The sequence below is a fragment of the Mastomys coucha genome, unplaced genomic scaffold (genome assembly GCF_008632895.1).
Source record: "Mastomys coucha isolate ucsf_1 unplaced genomic scaffold, UCSF_Mcou_1 pScaffold16, whole genome shotgun sequence".
Lineage (NCBI taxonomy): Eukaryota > Metazoa > Chordata > Mammalia > Rodentia > Muridae > Mastomys > Mastomys coucha.
Window position 1 is genome coordinate 46,624,322 of NW_022196898.1, and position 16,809 is coordinate 46,641,130.

The window sequence follows — 16,809 nt, forward strand, 5'->3', positions numbered from 1 at the left end:
GGTTTTCTGCTTGGCTTCCTCCCAGCTGGCAAGTGGCTCATAGCCCAGATTTTGCTGAGCTTTCTTGTTGGAGAAAGTGAATGTGCTGCTTGACACTGTGACCAAGTGGTGGTTAAAGAGAGGCCGATACCTGTGGGAGTCCATCCAGTGGACGTCCAGAGCACTCCGTTGGGTGCTCTCAGACTGGAGATTATTGTGTACCTGTGAATACAAGCGGGTGAGAGAGAGAGAGGCAAAGACATGGACACCAGGTAGCTGTATCGAGGTAAGTTTTTAGTAGGGGAAAACTGAGTTTATATATCCAGAATCCTAGATCTGAAAGTATTTTCAGTTTCGCTCTCCAGGTTGATGGAAAGGGAGCCCACAGATACTTGTAGACTGGACTCAGCAGGAAGCTCACAGTTTCCAGCAGGAAGACAAGCCAGAATTAGGGTAGAAGCCCCACTCCATGCTCAGGATGTAACGTACATCATCATAGCATTGGTGAGGGGTGTCATCTGAGACATAGTAGAACTGTCCTTGGACGTTTGGTGACTTCTTGGGGTCTCGAAAGCCCCTGGCTGCCAGAATGTGTGCCCAGGCCACATTGCCCCCATACACTGGGTTGACTGTAGAGGATTTGCCACTAACACTCAGAATACCCTTATTTTTGAGAGCCATAATTATTATGTTAGAAATGAATGGACTTCTCTCCCCATAAATGCACATGGGTCTTAAGGCACAAGTATGCAAAGTGCCACCATTTTTCAGGATGCTCCCATTGGCTGCCAGCACTGCCTTCTCGGCCATCATTTTGCTGTATGGGTATGGATCAGGCCCTGTGCTTTCATGATGCTCTTCCTCATGGCCATTCAGGACGATCTCCTTGTAGGAGTTGGGCCCTGCAACATCAATTTTGCTGCAGAAGATGAGGGCTGGCACACTGGCTTGGACACAGGCCTCCAATAGGTTCTGGGTACCTAATCACAGACAACACACTGTCAGTGTCAGGAGATAAATCTGAGGCTCACTATGTGTACTGCTTCATGCTCATTTCATCTGCTAGCCCAACAGAGCAACCTCTTCACTATTAAAGTATATCTTCTTTAAGTGTACTCAAAGCTACCATGCTACAGCCAGGGGACCACAGATGGGTTCCAGAGAGTGAGTATCTCCTGGTTTTTGTGTTCAAAGCACTGAGTGTGTACTTGCTTGTGTGCATGACTGAGAGTTTTTCAATTTTTAACTTTAAAAGACACTTAAAATGTCTCATTTATTCATTCCTAATGTGTCTATGAAATAAGTATAATTTTATACATAAAGATTCATACATGTTTTTTAAATTTACAGAACCAGAAGATCATTTCTTAGATTATGAAGAGGAACAATTTTAAACTAAGAATTATTGAATATTTAACATCATTCTGACTCAAGTACAGTTATGTACTGGTGATATGATATTACATAGGCAATTCATAAGTACAGTTTTATTTTATTGTTTTGTTTTTGTCATTTGATGAGAGTATTGATGAGAAGGGGAAAAACGACTATTGGAGTTGGGGAGATATAGAGATACCGTTGTGTTCCTGATTGTACCCCCAATGTTATAGCATTCTAGTTTCTATCTATGACTTCATTTACCAGTTATATAAAGTAGAGGTGATAAATATTCCTTCTAGTTTTCATTCTGGAAACCAGAACTGACTGACCTTATCTGTTGTTCTCAGCAGAAACCTAAAATAGTCTGTGCATCTCCTGCTGGGCATTTCTACAATGCAGAATATTGTGAGGCCCCAAAGCTGCAGCAGAACTAGCAGCATGAAGAGTAGGCACCTGCGCGTTCTAGATCTGGCTCATAGGAACTGATGGTTCTAGAGTTGTCAGTTGTTGGGAGTTGGAGTCCAGTCTCCCTGGCATGGAGGACAGACCTCACATCCAGCGTTGCTTGCTTTCTATTTTCTGGGCCCTGTCTGTGTGATAGCACTGAACTCTAACAGCTAGGTCTAGTGAGCAGAGGCATTAGACTCAGAGTTTGGCAAGTGCTCCATGCAAAAGCATCCCTTCCTAGTCTGTCTTGACATTTTTAACCACTCTACATTCACCTTGTCCTCTCCATATACTACCTTTCAGATTGACGTCTAGGATATTCTGTCTGGGAATGACACCAGTGACATCAATGATGGCAGCAGTGTGGATGACAACAGAGATACCCTGGCAGGTGCTCCTCATATTCTGGGCTTCAAGAATGTCTCCTTCCAACACTGTCACCTTGATGTTTGTCTTTAGGTCTGAAAGCACAAGGTAGGTCATTGAGAAGTTTCTTTGTGGGCTGTACACAGTTACTAGTTACCTAGATTGACAAGAATTGTCATAGTGGGAAAAATATTGGAGAGGAAGCCTGACATATGGAAAGAGAGAGAAACATTCTTTCCCACTGCAGAAAAACAAATCAGATTAGGAAGCAGTCAAGTGTTCAAGAGAGTGGTAGGAATTTGACACATTCATCAAAGTGAATCAAGAGGTAATGGGGAGCTGGCTAGAAGTGGGATTAGTCATCAGAATGTCTGTCCCAGGGTTTTGATGAGAGATCCATTCCCAGCAGTGGCAGCAGAGAAGGATGACACACAGATGTGAACCTTAGGTGTTCCCCCTGCCAGAGCTTGGTAGTTTCTGGGTCTGTCCTAAGCACAAAAGCAAGAGTTTACTCAGTACCAATTGTTTTACTTAATTCAGAGGGATCAGAGGGATGGGGAATAAAATTAGGATGGGGCTCAGTGTGGATACAAAGGAATATCTCCTCTGAGACACTATCAAAGCAAATATCAATGCTATAACTAAGGCTTTTTCAGGCCTGTCTTCCATGTAGCCTTCTATCCTAAAGCACTGTAGACAGTGTTGGTATCTTCAGATTCTGAATTCTGCACACAGTACTCTCCTCTTGTTGATTAATTCACAAAGTGAACTGTGTGTCACACAGTCTGTGCCAGCCATCGTATGGTGGACAGTACTCTCCTCTTGTTGATTAACTCACAAAGTGAACTGTGTGTCACACAGTCTGTGCCAGCCATCGTATGGTGGTGGTGCTTCTTAATTCTCACACAGCTTCAAGACTATACTTCCTTTTGTCCTTCCAACACTTCCTAGAAACTGGTCCTCTGCGCCCCCCTTCATAAATGAGGAAAGTGAAGCTCAAGAAATCTGGGCACATAGTTATGGCTATACCGACTGATGATACCTCACTTGCTCTCTTCCCCAACCTGTGCCATTAGCCCATTCTAGGGCATTGCTTGGAGTCAATTTTTCAAAGACAGATTAAGGTCATGGAAATGTACTGAAATTTCCCACGAAGCCAAACAGTGAGAAAGGTTGGAGAAATCCAGGTTGGAAGAAACAAATAGAATGGCTTGCTCCTAATTCTCTGCTAAATGTGTCCTATCCAGGCCCTCTCCTTTTGCCATACGACTCCAGGAAGGGCCTTAGAGAAAGGCAAACAAGGGACTGCTCAGAAGGAAGTAGGTACCTGCCTGAGGATTGGATTCTCTGATCATGGTCCTATCTACCCAGCACCTCCCTTCTCCCTTGCTACTGATTTTGAAAACCAGTGGTTCTCACCCTTCCTAATGCTTGAACCCTTTAATACTGTTCCTAATGCTGTGGTGAACCCCAACCAGAAAATTATTTCCGTTGCTATTCTATAACTGTAATTTTGCTACTGTTACAAATTATAATGAAAATATCTGATATGCAGGATATTAGATATGCTTTTCCTGTGAAAGGGTCATGCCACTCCCAAGGGGTCACTTGGCTGACTCACACTTTGAGATCTACTGCTTTAGATAGACTGCTTCAGTAATGTTGCTGTGATGAGAGAGGAATCCAGACATACAGTGAAGTAGAGTCTCATCCATGAGCTATTTGCGGACTCTGAGATCCCAGGAGAGGGCCTGTAGAGTATTTCGTAGTGGAGCCATAGCAGCACCCTTATCTAAGACACCTGGATGTGGCAGATATTCTCACAGCAACATCATGGAATGGTGCTGTCATATGAGCTATGCCATAAAGAGACCCAGAGAAGCTCTACCACACACTGGATGTGAAGAATATGAACGCTATGGCTGGACTTCCTAGGCTCCAATCTAGTTTGTTTATTCTGGCTGTGACATTTGGGGAATCCAGTTAACTTCTGCGCTTGTTTATCTCCATCTGAAAAAATAGAGGCTAGAAACATTAACTACATTTCAGAAATGTTACCTACAGCCAATGAGTTCTCACCATGGTGTACCCACACAGAGCCTGACACAGAAAGGACACTTCTAGGAATCTCCACTCTTATGTTTAGGCATGGCCTTCTCTATCTATACCCACTGTGGAGCTATTCCTCTAGACTGAGCCTTGATTGTTTGCAAATATTGCTGTGACTTTAGGATTTTATCCCATAGAATTTGCTGTGTGTTATTATTGCTTTCTGGAAGCAACACTTAAGCTGATAAAGGAGAGAACTGATGCTGGAAGAGGTCAGAGACAAGGTGCAGAGGGCAGGTGTTGTCCCAGAGGACTATGGAGGGCCATGTGTGCAGAGCAGACCCGTAGGTAAGGTGTATTTACTCTTGAATCTGAGGAAAGGGCAAATAACTAGCTTGGATCACATACACACAAAGGGAATGAAGAGTTGATCCCTGGACAAAATCATGGAGCTTAAGTGAGGGACGTCTAGTTTGACCTGTGATCTTCATTAATCACAGGCCACTGCTGTAGTCTTTTTTTCCCTCCAACTTAAAGTCCTCACTGTTCAGGTGGGTGCCCTTCTTTCCTACTTTTCCTGAAAGGTTATTTCAATGACCTGAGGTTTTGAATAGGTGGTAAAATGTATTTCAAGGTCAGTTGGTGCAGTTGTGCCCTGAATAACAAATTGGCAAAAGGTTAATGGCCTGCACCAGTGAATTCTGTAATCTTATTTACAGTGATGATAAATTCCAGTGAGGAATGGGGACAAATGAATAAGCACTGTCCAGGCAAGGTGTGGACAGTCCTGCTTCGGTGGCTTTGTGTTTGTTCCTTGGCATGACCTCATGTGCTTGCTCTGAAATCCACTTTCTCAATCCCCATCTGTGTCTTTCTGTCTGCCATCCCTGCCTCCAGCCCTTCTCTGTCTCCTATTATTTCAGTCCCTTTCATGTACTTTTTACTTTTTTTTTTTACTTCTAAGACGCTAAATGAAAGATCCCCTCCCCCCAAAAAGCCAAACATCACAGAACAGCAACTAGATCACTAGCAATTAGAAGAGAAGGTGTTAGTGCTAAGCCCCCAGCTTAACAGTCTTTATGGCTATTACTTAGCAACTGGCAAGTCCACATTAAATAGCTACAGGAAAGAGAGAGAGAACTTCTCAGTACAAACTCTGTCTCTCCCAACCTGTGAGGATTTTTTTGTTTGTTTTGTTTTGTTTTCGGGGTGTTGGGGGGCTTTTTGTTTTTGTTTTTTCCTTCTGAAGAATGTAGACATGGAGAAGTGTTTTGTTTACTAGGCAAGGGAAGAACCCTCCCACATCCAGGCTGTTTTGGCCATGCAGACATGTGGCAAATTCTCACGTTCACTTACTGAAGAGTTCCTCTCTGGTTTCTGGTCTGAAGACCTTGTCCAAAACCCTGATCTCCTCCAGATCTTGCTCCTGCACCAACAACTTGACAATCCTGTGGCCCAGAAACCCTCCTGCTCCAATCACCAGGCAGTTCCACCCAGGCATGGTCAGCATATTAAGCAGATCACAGTGGGAGTGAGATTAATGTACAGTGACCCTGGAGATGGCTAGAGAGAGCTGGTGATTTCTCCAAACCCTGTTTCTCCCTCAAACCTCCTGTAGCACAGGTCACAAGACACTGGGCAAATTCTCCACATCACAAACCAACGTATTCCAATGGGTATCAAGAAAATGTCAACTCATGGGATGTGGCTGTTTCACAAGATTTCTCCATTACCTAAAGGCCTGTTGCAAGCCTGGATTACTCCACCTGTACTTCAGAACAAATGGTCACAAATTGGGGTCAATATATCTTTACTAGGCATGATCAAGTTGCATAAGCTGTTCCTGGAAGCCACAGAAATGGTTACATAACTTTATTGGGTATGAAGTGTGTGTGTGTGGGAAGGGCCCTGGGGTTTTTATGCTTTTGGTGAATATATCACCATCCAGAAAACTCTACAGGTTCAGTGATCTGGAATACAGGGAACCTATCACTGGGGATCTGTTTTTTATAGTCCATTTATAGGTATGCTTGAACCACGTACAATTTTGTTGAAACATGACAAGACAGAAAGTTTAGCCAAGTGCAATCTGACTAGATTGGTGGCCCAGTAAGTCCTGTCTTTTGTAATTCTGCGACCATTCCTTCCTTGAGGGTGTGAGACAGAAGCCATTTGGTATAGGAATGCTCTGTCGACCAGCCACAGCCCATTTGGAATGAATTCAAGTCACGTACTACAGAGAAAAAGCACACTTAAGTTATAGTATCAAACAGTACAGCCTGATTTTTAGTTTGTTGTTTTATTTTTTTCAAAAACATCTCACGACAAACAGATGCATAATTTAAAAATCTAATAAGTCAATAGGATACTATTCATTTATTAATACATATTTATTACTATGTTCAGTGCTTCATACTATTTTTTTTATTTACCTTCAGACTATTGTAGTTTCTTTTTTAAGTAAATACAATTGCATCACATTCTTGTTTCAATTTGTACCCCAACTCCTCACAAAGACCCCCCTTTAATACCTACAATAACTTTTTTGTCATATTCTTTAAAATTTATAAAATATTATAACAATAAAAATGAGTATCATAAATGTTGTTTGATATAAAACAACGATAAATTTAAGTCTTATGTAGATGTTTGTCTATAGCAATACTGAAAATATGTTTTCTCAATATAGATTTTAAATAACTCCAAACATGTTAACTGTATATTTCAAAATAATATATCACTACTAGTATTTTCTTAAATGAACATAAATATATAAAGTCTTTTGTTTATTTGTTTGTTTTGTATTTAGTAGAGCTTAAAATTTTGGTTCTTACTGTAGTACAAGCCCAAAATAAGAACAATTTTTAGACATTGGATTTCATTGTAATAAGGCTGTACTTCAATAACCCTCACATTACTAAAGGATTTTACCTCTATTGGAGCTAAGCTGAGAGTTAAAAGTTCTGTTGCACCAAGGAATGAACTGTAGGCATGAATTTTGGATACAGACTTCTTGCTATGGTCAAAGTTATTTGTCTTGAGTGAGTGTCTTTATTCTCAATCCACAGAGAACAGGTTACATTCATTTAAGAAATGGTGTACGTATCAAGATGGTCTATCTAATTTTCAAAATTCCAACTCAATTCTTCACAGACTTAGAAAGAGCAATTTGCAGATTCATTTGGAACAACAAAAGACCCAGGATAGCTAAAACTATTCTCAACAATAAAGGAACCTGTGGTAGAATCACAATCCCAGACCTTAAGCTGTACTACAGAGCAAGTGTGATAAAAACTGCATGGTATTGGTATAGTGACAGGCAGATAGATAAATGGAACTGAATTGAAGACCCAGAATTGATCCCACGCACCTATGGTCACTTAATCTTTGACAAAGGGGCTAAAACCATCCAGTGTAAAAAAGACAGCATTTTCAGCAGATGGTGCTGGCCCAACTGGCGATTAACATGTAGAAAAATGCAAATCGATCCATTCCTTTCTCCTTGTACAAAGCTCAAGTCCAAGTGGATCTGGGACCTTCACATCTAAGCAGATACATTGAAACTAATATAAGAGAAAGTGGGGAAGAACCTCGAGCAAATAGGCACAGGGCAAAGTTTCCTGAAGAGAATGCCAATAGTTTCTGCTCTAAGATCAAGAATTGACAAATGGGACCTCATATAGTTGCACAGCTTCTGTAAGGCAAAAGACACTGTCAATAGGACAAAATGACAACCAACAAATTGGGGAAAGATCTTTACCAACCCTATATCTGATAGAGGGCTAATAGTCAATGTATACAAAGAACTCAAGAAGTTAGACTCCAGAGAACCAAATAACCCTATTAAAAAATGGGGTACAGAGCTAAACAAAGAATTCTCAATTGATGAACACTGAATGGCTGAGAAGCACCTAAAGAAATGTTCAGCATCGTTAGTCATCAGGGAAATGCAAATCAAAACAACCCTGAGATTCCACCTCACACCAGTCAGAATGGCTAGGATAAAAAACTCAGGTGACAGCAGATGCTGGAGAGGTTGTGGAGAAAGAGGAACATTCCTTCATTGCTGGTGGGATTGCAAACTGGTACAACCACTCTGGAAATCAGTTTGGTGGTTCCTCTGGAGATTGGACATAGTTCTACCGGAGGACCCAGCTACACCACTCCTGGGCATATACTCAAAAAATACTGTAACATGTAATAAGGACACATGCTCCACCATGTTCATAGCAGCCTTCTTTATAATAGCCAGATCTTGGAAACAACCCAGATTTCCCTCAACAGAGGAGTGGATACAGAAATTGTGGTACATCTACACAATGGAGTACTACTCAGCTATTAAAAACAATAAATTTATGAAATTCTTAGGTAAATGGATAAATCTGGAGAATATCATCCTGAGTGAGGTAACCCAATCACAAAAGAACAAACATGTTATGCACTCTCTGATAAATGGTTATAAGCCCAGAAGTTTGGAATACAGGAAGAACAACCCACAAACCACAAGGAACTCAAGAAGAAGGAAGACCAAAAGGTGGACATTTCATTACTTCTTAAAAGGGGGAACCAAATACCCATGGAAGGAGTTGCAGCGATTAACTATGGAACAGAAACTGAAGGAATGGCAAGCCAGCATAAATATAGCTATCTCCTGAGAGGCTCTGACAGTACCTGACTAATACAGATGTAGAGACTCACAGACATCCATTGAACTGAGTACACGGTCCCCAATGAAGGAGTTAGAGATAGTACCAATGGAGCTGAGGGGTTTGCAGCCCCTTAGGATGAACAACAATATGAACTAACTAGTACCCTCAGAGCTCCCAGGGTCTCAACCACCAACCAAGGACTGCACATGGAGGGGTCTGATTGTTCTGGCAGTACGTGTATAGTAGAGGATTGCAAATTCAATCATCAATAGGAGGAGAGGACCTTGGCCCTGTGCAGGTTCTGTGCCCCAGTGTAGGGCAATGCCAGGGCCAAAAAGTGGGAGAGGGTGGGGTGTCAGGCATGGGGAGGGGGGAGGCAGCGGGGGTTTGTTTTTGTTTTTGTTTGTTTGTTTCTTTGTTTTTTGGAGGGGAAACTGGGAAAGGATAAATTTACATGTAAATAAAGAAAATATCTAATAAAAAATAAATTAAAAAAGAAAAAAAGGAAAATATCATCCTGCATGAGGTAAAAAAAGAAAGAAAGAGAATATACTAATAGTGATGTATTTTTTTTAAGTATACAGTTAATATGTTTGGAGTTATTTAAAATTTACATTGAGAAAAATGTATTTTCACTATTGCTGTAGATTAGCACCTACATAAGACTGTTAAATTGATTGTTGTTTTATATCAAACAACTTTTATAATACTTATTTTTATTGTTATAATATTTTATAAATCTTAAGGAATATGACAAAAAAAAGAATTGTAGGAGATCACAAGTAAACAAGTAGAAGCACTTAAAGAGCAAGCTCAAAAATCCCTTAAAGAATTGAAGGAAAAAATAAACAAACAGGTGAAGAAATTGAGTGAAACCATCCAAGACCTAAAATTGGAAGTAGAAACAATAAAGAAATCCCAAAAAGAGACACCTCTGTAGTTAGAAAACTTAGGAAAGAAAAAAGGAAACAGATGCAAGCATCACTAATATAATACAAGGGATAGAAGAGAGAATCTCAGGGGCAGAAGATAACATAGACAACATTGACACAACAGTCAAAGAAAATGCAAAAAGTAAAAAGACCCTAATCCAAAACATACAGGAAATACAGGATACAATGGGAAGACCAAACCTAAGGATAACAGGTATAGAAGAGAGTGAAGACCTCCAACTTAAAAGGCCAGTAAATATCTTCAACAAAATTAGAGAAGAAAACTTACCTAGCCTAAAGAAAGTGATGCCCAAGAACATACAAGAAGCCTATAGAACTCCAAATTGACTGGACCAGAAAAGAAATTCCTCCCGCCACATAATAGTCAAAACACCAAATGCACAAAACAAAGAAAGAATACTAAAAGCAGTAAGGGAAATAGGTCGAGTAACATATAAAGGCAGGCTTATCAGAATTACACCAGACTTCTCAACAGAGACTATGAAAGCTAGAAGATCCTGGAGAGATGTCATACAGACCCTAAAGGAACACAAATGCCAGCCCATGTGGACTCCCTCCCCACAGCCAGGACAGTATTGAAAGCAAAACAGTGCCACTTGGGCCCCAGGGCTGCGGCTTCCCACCTGTTGAGCGAAACCTGGTTCCAGTTACATTCAGAAGCTCCACCCCCACAGAGTAAGAAGGAAGTCACTGATTGGACTGTTACACTGACATATTTTGGGGGAAGGGTTTTTTGCCCAGGTAATATATCTGTTGGGAGAACAAAGGATTATTAATTAAAGAATCAAGATGGCTGAGCAGAAAGTCTCCCGTCTAATTTTTGCCCTTCCACGTGGGTAGGTATGTCTGTGGCCACTCTCTCATATCTCCTTCTATCTTTTCCTATCTATTTCTAACTTCATATTCCAGGTAACCTACTGTTATGTTGCTTCTGGACAGCGACAGATGGCGCCCAACGTGAAGCTAGTTTGTAGTATATTTAATCTGAACTCTCTTATAAGATATGGACGGCATATTCCTGCCGGGGTGCACAGCCATAATGCTGGGTTTTCGACCAGAGTGTCTCTGGTCGGGGTTATTGGCGGGTCTGCCGGGTTTATCTGAGCCCAAGCGGGAACAGATAGGGACGTACCCACTTATCATAGATGGTAAGTGGCTATGGGGTTACAGCGAATTCTCGCCGGGATAGACAGCTATGTGCTGGGTTTTGGCTGGCCAGGGTGCCAAGGTATGGCGGGGTCCGCTGGTTTATCTGAGCCCAAGCTGGCACAGATAGGGACATAGCTACGGGGAAACCTTGGGGACAGAAACGAGCTATGTGTTGGCTCAGGAAGAACTATTATGTCTTGTTTGCGTGTTTCAATGTGTGTGTATGTAGGATGAATGCAGATTGTCTCATCTTGCGTTTTTGTTTTGCCCCTCTGTACATGTGGCCAAGATGGCTGCAGAGGCTCTGCCCTCTCAGCGGAGCGTGCAGAGTAAGGCTTTCCTTATCTGGTGCTAGCTGCTTGGTTCTGGGACTCGAACAAATTAGAATGGTCACAGCGGGATTAGAATGGTCACAGCGGGCAAGCGAGTGTGGTGGCGGTTAAAGGTAGAAGCTTTCTTCCTCTGCCCGGGACGTCTTCGTCTCACACAGGCCATTGACTGCACGTGTAGTTGGAGGAGGGGCTAGAGACTCCAAGCCAGAGTGCACTTCTTCCCCCCTCGAGCGGGGCGGAGCGAGCCATGCGCTGAGTGCTCGTCACTCTTCGGCCCCTGGGAAGGTTTGAGACTGGGGCCTCCCGTGGCCCTAACCGGGCTCTCCCCAAGCAGGGAGGTGAGTTCCCAGTGAGCAAGGCTCTACGTGTGGGCAGACTGGGCAAGAGAAGCCCGGGGTGGGCAAATGCCTCCCTTGCTGGAGCTTTGAACAGACTCATGGCCAGCAGCACGAGTTCTATGGCTGAGGTGAGGCGCCTCGCGGGCCTCCTAACCCAATTCAGACCAGGAGTTCTGGGCTGTAGTGCGCTATGCCGATTGGGTGTCTGCACTAAGTTTGGCGAGGGCTGCGTGCTCTGTGGCTCCGCTTCCGCTGCTCGGTGTCAAGGGCCACCAGCCTGCACATGCATGCAACAGAGTGAGAGGGCGGCCACGCTGGGCCCTCTCAGGATTAAGCAGGACTGGGGGGACACTGCACTTGCAGTGGAGACCCAGTTTTGACTCCCCAACTTTGCCCAGACTCAAATCTCTTGGTGCACATGCATGGGGCCCAAGCACGCAGCCCAACCTCAAACTACACTTCCCAAGAGACTTAGCGGCCATGGCAGTGCGCATGCACACAGATTCCATGTTTGCCCGCGCTTGCCATCTAGTGGTTGTATAGTAAATTACAAGCTGGCGATTCTCAGCTGATCTAGTAAGGTCTAGTGGATACACAGGGTTTCAATTACGTGCCTACTTTTCCAGAGCTTAAATTATTAGGGCCAAACAGATTTCTTTGACATAAAATATTTAGTATTCGATACAAAATTATAAAACTAAAGCTTAATTTCTAAATTCTTTTATTCTCAATTCAATAGACCTCATTTGGCTTCTAGCTAGTCTTAAAGATATATATTCTTTTAATTATTGTTAAACAAGTTATTAGACTTTGTTTTCTTTGTTACATCTATATTTAAAGACTAGATTTGAGCTGGTACTATAACACGTGTCCTCATTTTATTTTCATTTGTAAACAAATAAACTTGTTTTTCCTTCACTGAGAGCCCAACTAGTTATAATCAGCGACTTGACTCTAGCTCAAAAATGGGTTGGCATCACTCTGGCATGTTGCCATCTGCTTTAAAACAGGGTCTCTCTGTGTAAACCAGGCTGTCCTGGGGCTCATGAGTCTGCCTGCCTCTACCTCCATTATTGACAAGGTAAGTATCCCACCTGACTCCAGCTAGATTTTAGATACAAGCCATACATCTGTGGTAACTAAGTTTTATTGTTAGCTGTATTTCAAATTGTGTATGGGCTTGACATCAGATTGGTTAACTACAGTTCAGAGACACTCAAGTAGAGTCAGGGTTATTCATACTGAGTCCTGCCAGACAAGGGCTGTGAATCCAGGTGACCATGCATGCGTGCGGGGTCGATGAGGCAGGGCAACTTTTCAGTACACTTTTGTCTGTCCACCTAGATACAGTCTGAAGTGTTGGGCCAACTGGGAGCCTGCAGGCAGGAGTCACTAACAAATGTCACTAACAAGTGCACTTTAGTTATTTGAGTTTGCTTACTGGTTTTCAGAAATTTTTGGTCTTTGTACAGAAGCCTGTTGACCAAATGGTGGTCCGCCACAGTCTTCACAGAAAGGTGCCACAAGAGTGGTCGTGGCCCTGGCTACCAAGCCTCTGGCAGCCCATTACCAGTAAGATGGTGGTTTTGGCTTTCTTTGCTCATAGCCAGTGCTGTTGACACAGTGGCTGCTGGGTCACTGTCCCATGAAACTGCCCTGGACTGGTGCACCCAGAGTGGTGCAGTGCACTGAGGTGCCGCCCCCTGGCTTGAGCTTACCAGCGATGCTGCAAGGCCCCAGGACCTGACTGAGTTCCACCTCTTGAAGCCAGACTCCACTTTTGTGCTTTTGGCTTGAGAATAAGAATTTTTCTTTAGAAACAGTGCTTTTACAGCACCAAGGTTACTAATTGTTTTAAGTTTAAAGTCAGCTAGAAAAGGAAACAGATAAAGAACAATATCACCCTTAGAATCTGACCTCACTACAGGAGGTGTAATCTTTAGATGTTATTCAGGTGGTATGCTCAGTGATAGTTCACATTTGAGTTAATACATAAAAACACAGATGCTTCGGTTAAGCCTTAGAGACATTCCTTTTGTGTTACAACCAGGGCTAAGGAAGTCTTCCTGGTTGTGCCTCTCCCTTACCTCAGGGAAATAGTTTTTAAGACAAAATCAACTTTATCACAGATCTATTCAGATATGGGTCAAAGTAATTGTAAATTTGAAATTTATGTAGAGTCAATGAGATCATAATACTTATAGAAACATTACAATCTACTTACCTATTTCTTATAGAGTTATTGTATATTTAAGAGGTTGTTTTTCTTTCTATGTCCTGGTAGCCTTGAAGTTAACTATTAAAGCCTCAGCTACATCAAGAGAGTTGTTTCTATGTAGAAAAGATGAGTTGCTTATTTTAAGTTACTTTAGACTCAACTTAAACTCACCACCGGACTTAAGCCTCTGATAAGAATTAACTGGTGAGACAAACAGCCTTTTACAGAAATTAGAGGAAGCTTCTGTCACTTGTCAATTATAACCAAATGTTTAGTTTTTGCTCACAGCAATTCTTTGGCAAAAAAGGGCATTAGTATAAAATCATCTTTTCTCATATTCTATATAAGGTTTTCATATCCTATCACCAAGCTGTTATAATATTAACAAAAATTTTATGATAAAGTCATGAAAATATTTTTAGGGTATGTCTTAAAAACCTGAAGAGGCATCTATTTCTTCAAAGAACAATTATATTGGTTATTACTATATACTAATAGATGTGTATGAACATACTGTGATTGTACAGATAGCCATAAGCTATCGTGTTTATTCTACTAAAGTTAATATCAAAAGGTTTCACTTATTTTGCTTGCTTCAGTGTAATCCACTGAGATTATATTCATTGTCAGATATCACTGTGAGTGGTTGTGCTTGCTGAGATCCGAACTCAGGACTCTCAAGAGAGCGGTCACTGCTCTGACCTGCTGGGCCATTTTGATCAATACTATGTCACATGTTCTATCCTTTTATTTATATACAGATACTTATACTTATCTGAGTTTTTTATTACCTTTATCTAGTCAATTTTAAAATTTGATTTTGATCTCTAAATTGATGTTAATATTTACACATGTGACTATTCCTTCTCAGACTCTTTAGTTATGATTAGTTATACTCAGATGATTTATTATTTGTCTATATTCTTTTTTTATATATTTTATGTTCCTTATAGAATTGACTGATGCAGTCATACTTTTCAAAGAAGGAGGATATGCACTCCTCCCTGAGAGCGTCTTTGCTCCAGTTTTTGCTTATTAGAGATATGTTTTGCCTTTTTGATTATGTTAAATTATAATCATTTTCATTTTTCACCGCCTTTTAAGCATACTTTGTTTTGCTCATGTTTAAAGGCGTATTGCCTCTCGCTTATCTTGAAAAATCATTTTTAATATGGTGTGTCACCCCACCTTGCCCAGGAAAAGGGGCTCCTTTAGGGTTTTTACTCAATGGCAGCTTTTTACTTTTATTTGCCAAGTGGATACAGACACAGTATCCTTCTATAGACATGCTTTCCTCCTTTTTATTTTGAATTTTCTGCAGACCGATGTTAAAAGTCGATCTGTGGCGGACTGACATTGGCATCCTGAATCTATTAATTCTCATGCTATTGTGCGTTGGAGAGACCAGCTCACCAATGCATGGCATGGCCCAGACCCAGAGAGATTGGTACACCAGATTGATTCAGAGCAGCTGCTGTCCTAGCAGGAAAGCTCAGAAAGTTTTTTTTTTTTCTTTTCCTTTTTTCTTTCGTTCCTTTTGTTCTAAAGCTGACAGGCTTTTTCCTGCCAGTTTTGAACGTGTTCTTCCAGTTTGATTTGGAAATCTGCTTACTCCCGATAAAGCAGAAGAAAGTAAACTATGGCTCATCCAGAGCAAAGTTTTGCTGTCATTTCAATGTTTACATTCCGAGAGCAGGCGACATCCCGAAGTCGCTGGCATACCACCGAGATTCCAGCATTTTGAAGGTCATTTCGACTACCAGAGTCTTCAAAGGACTTATTTACATTATCTTGAGACCTGTTCCCTGGGCAACCGACTCCAGAGCTCTAGCGGAAGATTTGCAACTGTGAAATCTTGTGTAGACATGGATTCGCTCGCTTGGGCCCCGGGCATGTGCTCTCGGCTCCAGCCGCCCTGTTTCGGCGTCAGGCTGTCAGAAGTTCCTTGACTGCTTCCAGAGAATCGTGGCAGCTTCCGGACTTTGCAGGTGTTTTAGGCACAACTTGGCATTTGGTATGGATGGGTGGTGCAGAAAGTAGTGCTCTCTGGTGGTGAGGTTAACTCAGGCAAGCACATGCCCAGTGGCTGTCTGTAATAAAGACGTGTCATAAGCCCGACTCTCGCTGTGCAAAATATGCCTCAGGGGACAGAGCCAGAGAGAGAGGCTCAACGCACGAGATGTCATACAGACCCTAAAGGAACACAAATGCCAGCCCAGACTACTATGCCCAGCAAAACTCTCAATAACCATAGATGGAGAAACCAACGTATTCCTTGACAAAACCAAATTCATACAATATATTTCCCTTCTCAGCCATTGCTCCCAAAATGATGACTCTGAGACTAATTATTAAGAAATTAATGCATTCGCGATTAATTTTCATTCATTCCTTGACTTGCTCTTTGTTGGCTCCCTTTGTTCTGCCTGAATGCTGCAACAAACTAACCACGTTCCTCTGCCTGAGCTCTGAGAATCGAAAGTGAACTGACAGTCCCTGGCTGAAGCCAGCTACTGTGGTGCAAGACAATAAGCTACTGCAACTGCTACTGAAATCTAAGACAGACTTACAGCTAACTTCTAAGCCTACTGTTTGAAGTCCTTGCACCATAAACAGACTGCCTGCTTAAACAGACCACCTGAGATGTATTTGCTGCTGAGGAACAGCGTCCCTTCATCTGCTACTGTGTTTATGTTATGCATGGTGCTAAGTTTGAGTGTTGTGGTTTCATTTTTGCCGCCTGCTATAAAAACTCATTTCACCCCAAGTAAAGCACGCTTTGATACATTGTCTTGGCATCCTTCTCTTTGTTTCTCAACCCATTTATCCCACAGGTCCAGTCCAATCTCCAGTTCGAAGCAACCCACGACCGTGTAGATCTGCTGGTCAGACACTACAGCTCTTAACTTATTTAACCACTTAAACTATTCTTATTTACCACTTGGTTAG

At 41.9% G+C, this 16,809-nt stretch overlaps 1 pseudogene; it reads right to left on the reverse strand.

The window, feature by feature from the left end:
- LOC116093250 lies at positions 1 to 5,722 on the reverse strand (annotated as a pseudogene).
- Between the last annotated feature and the right edge of the window lie 11,087 nt (positions 5,723 to 16,809).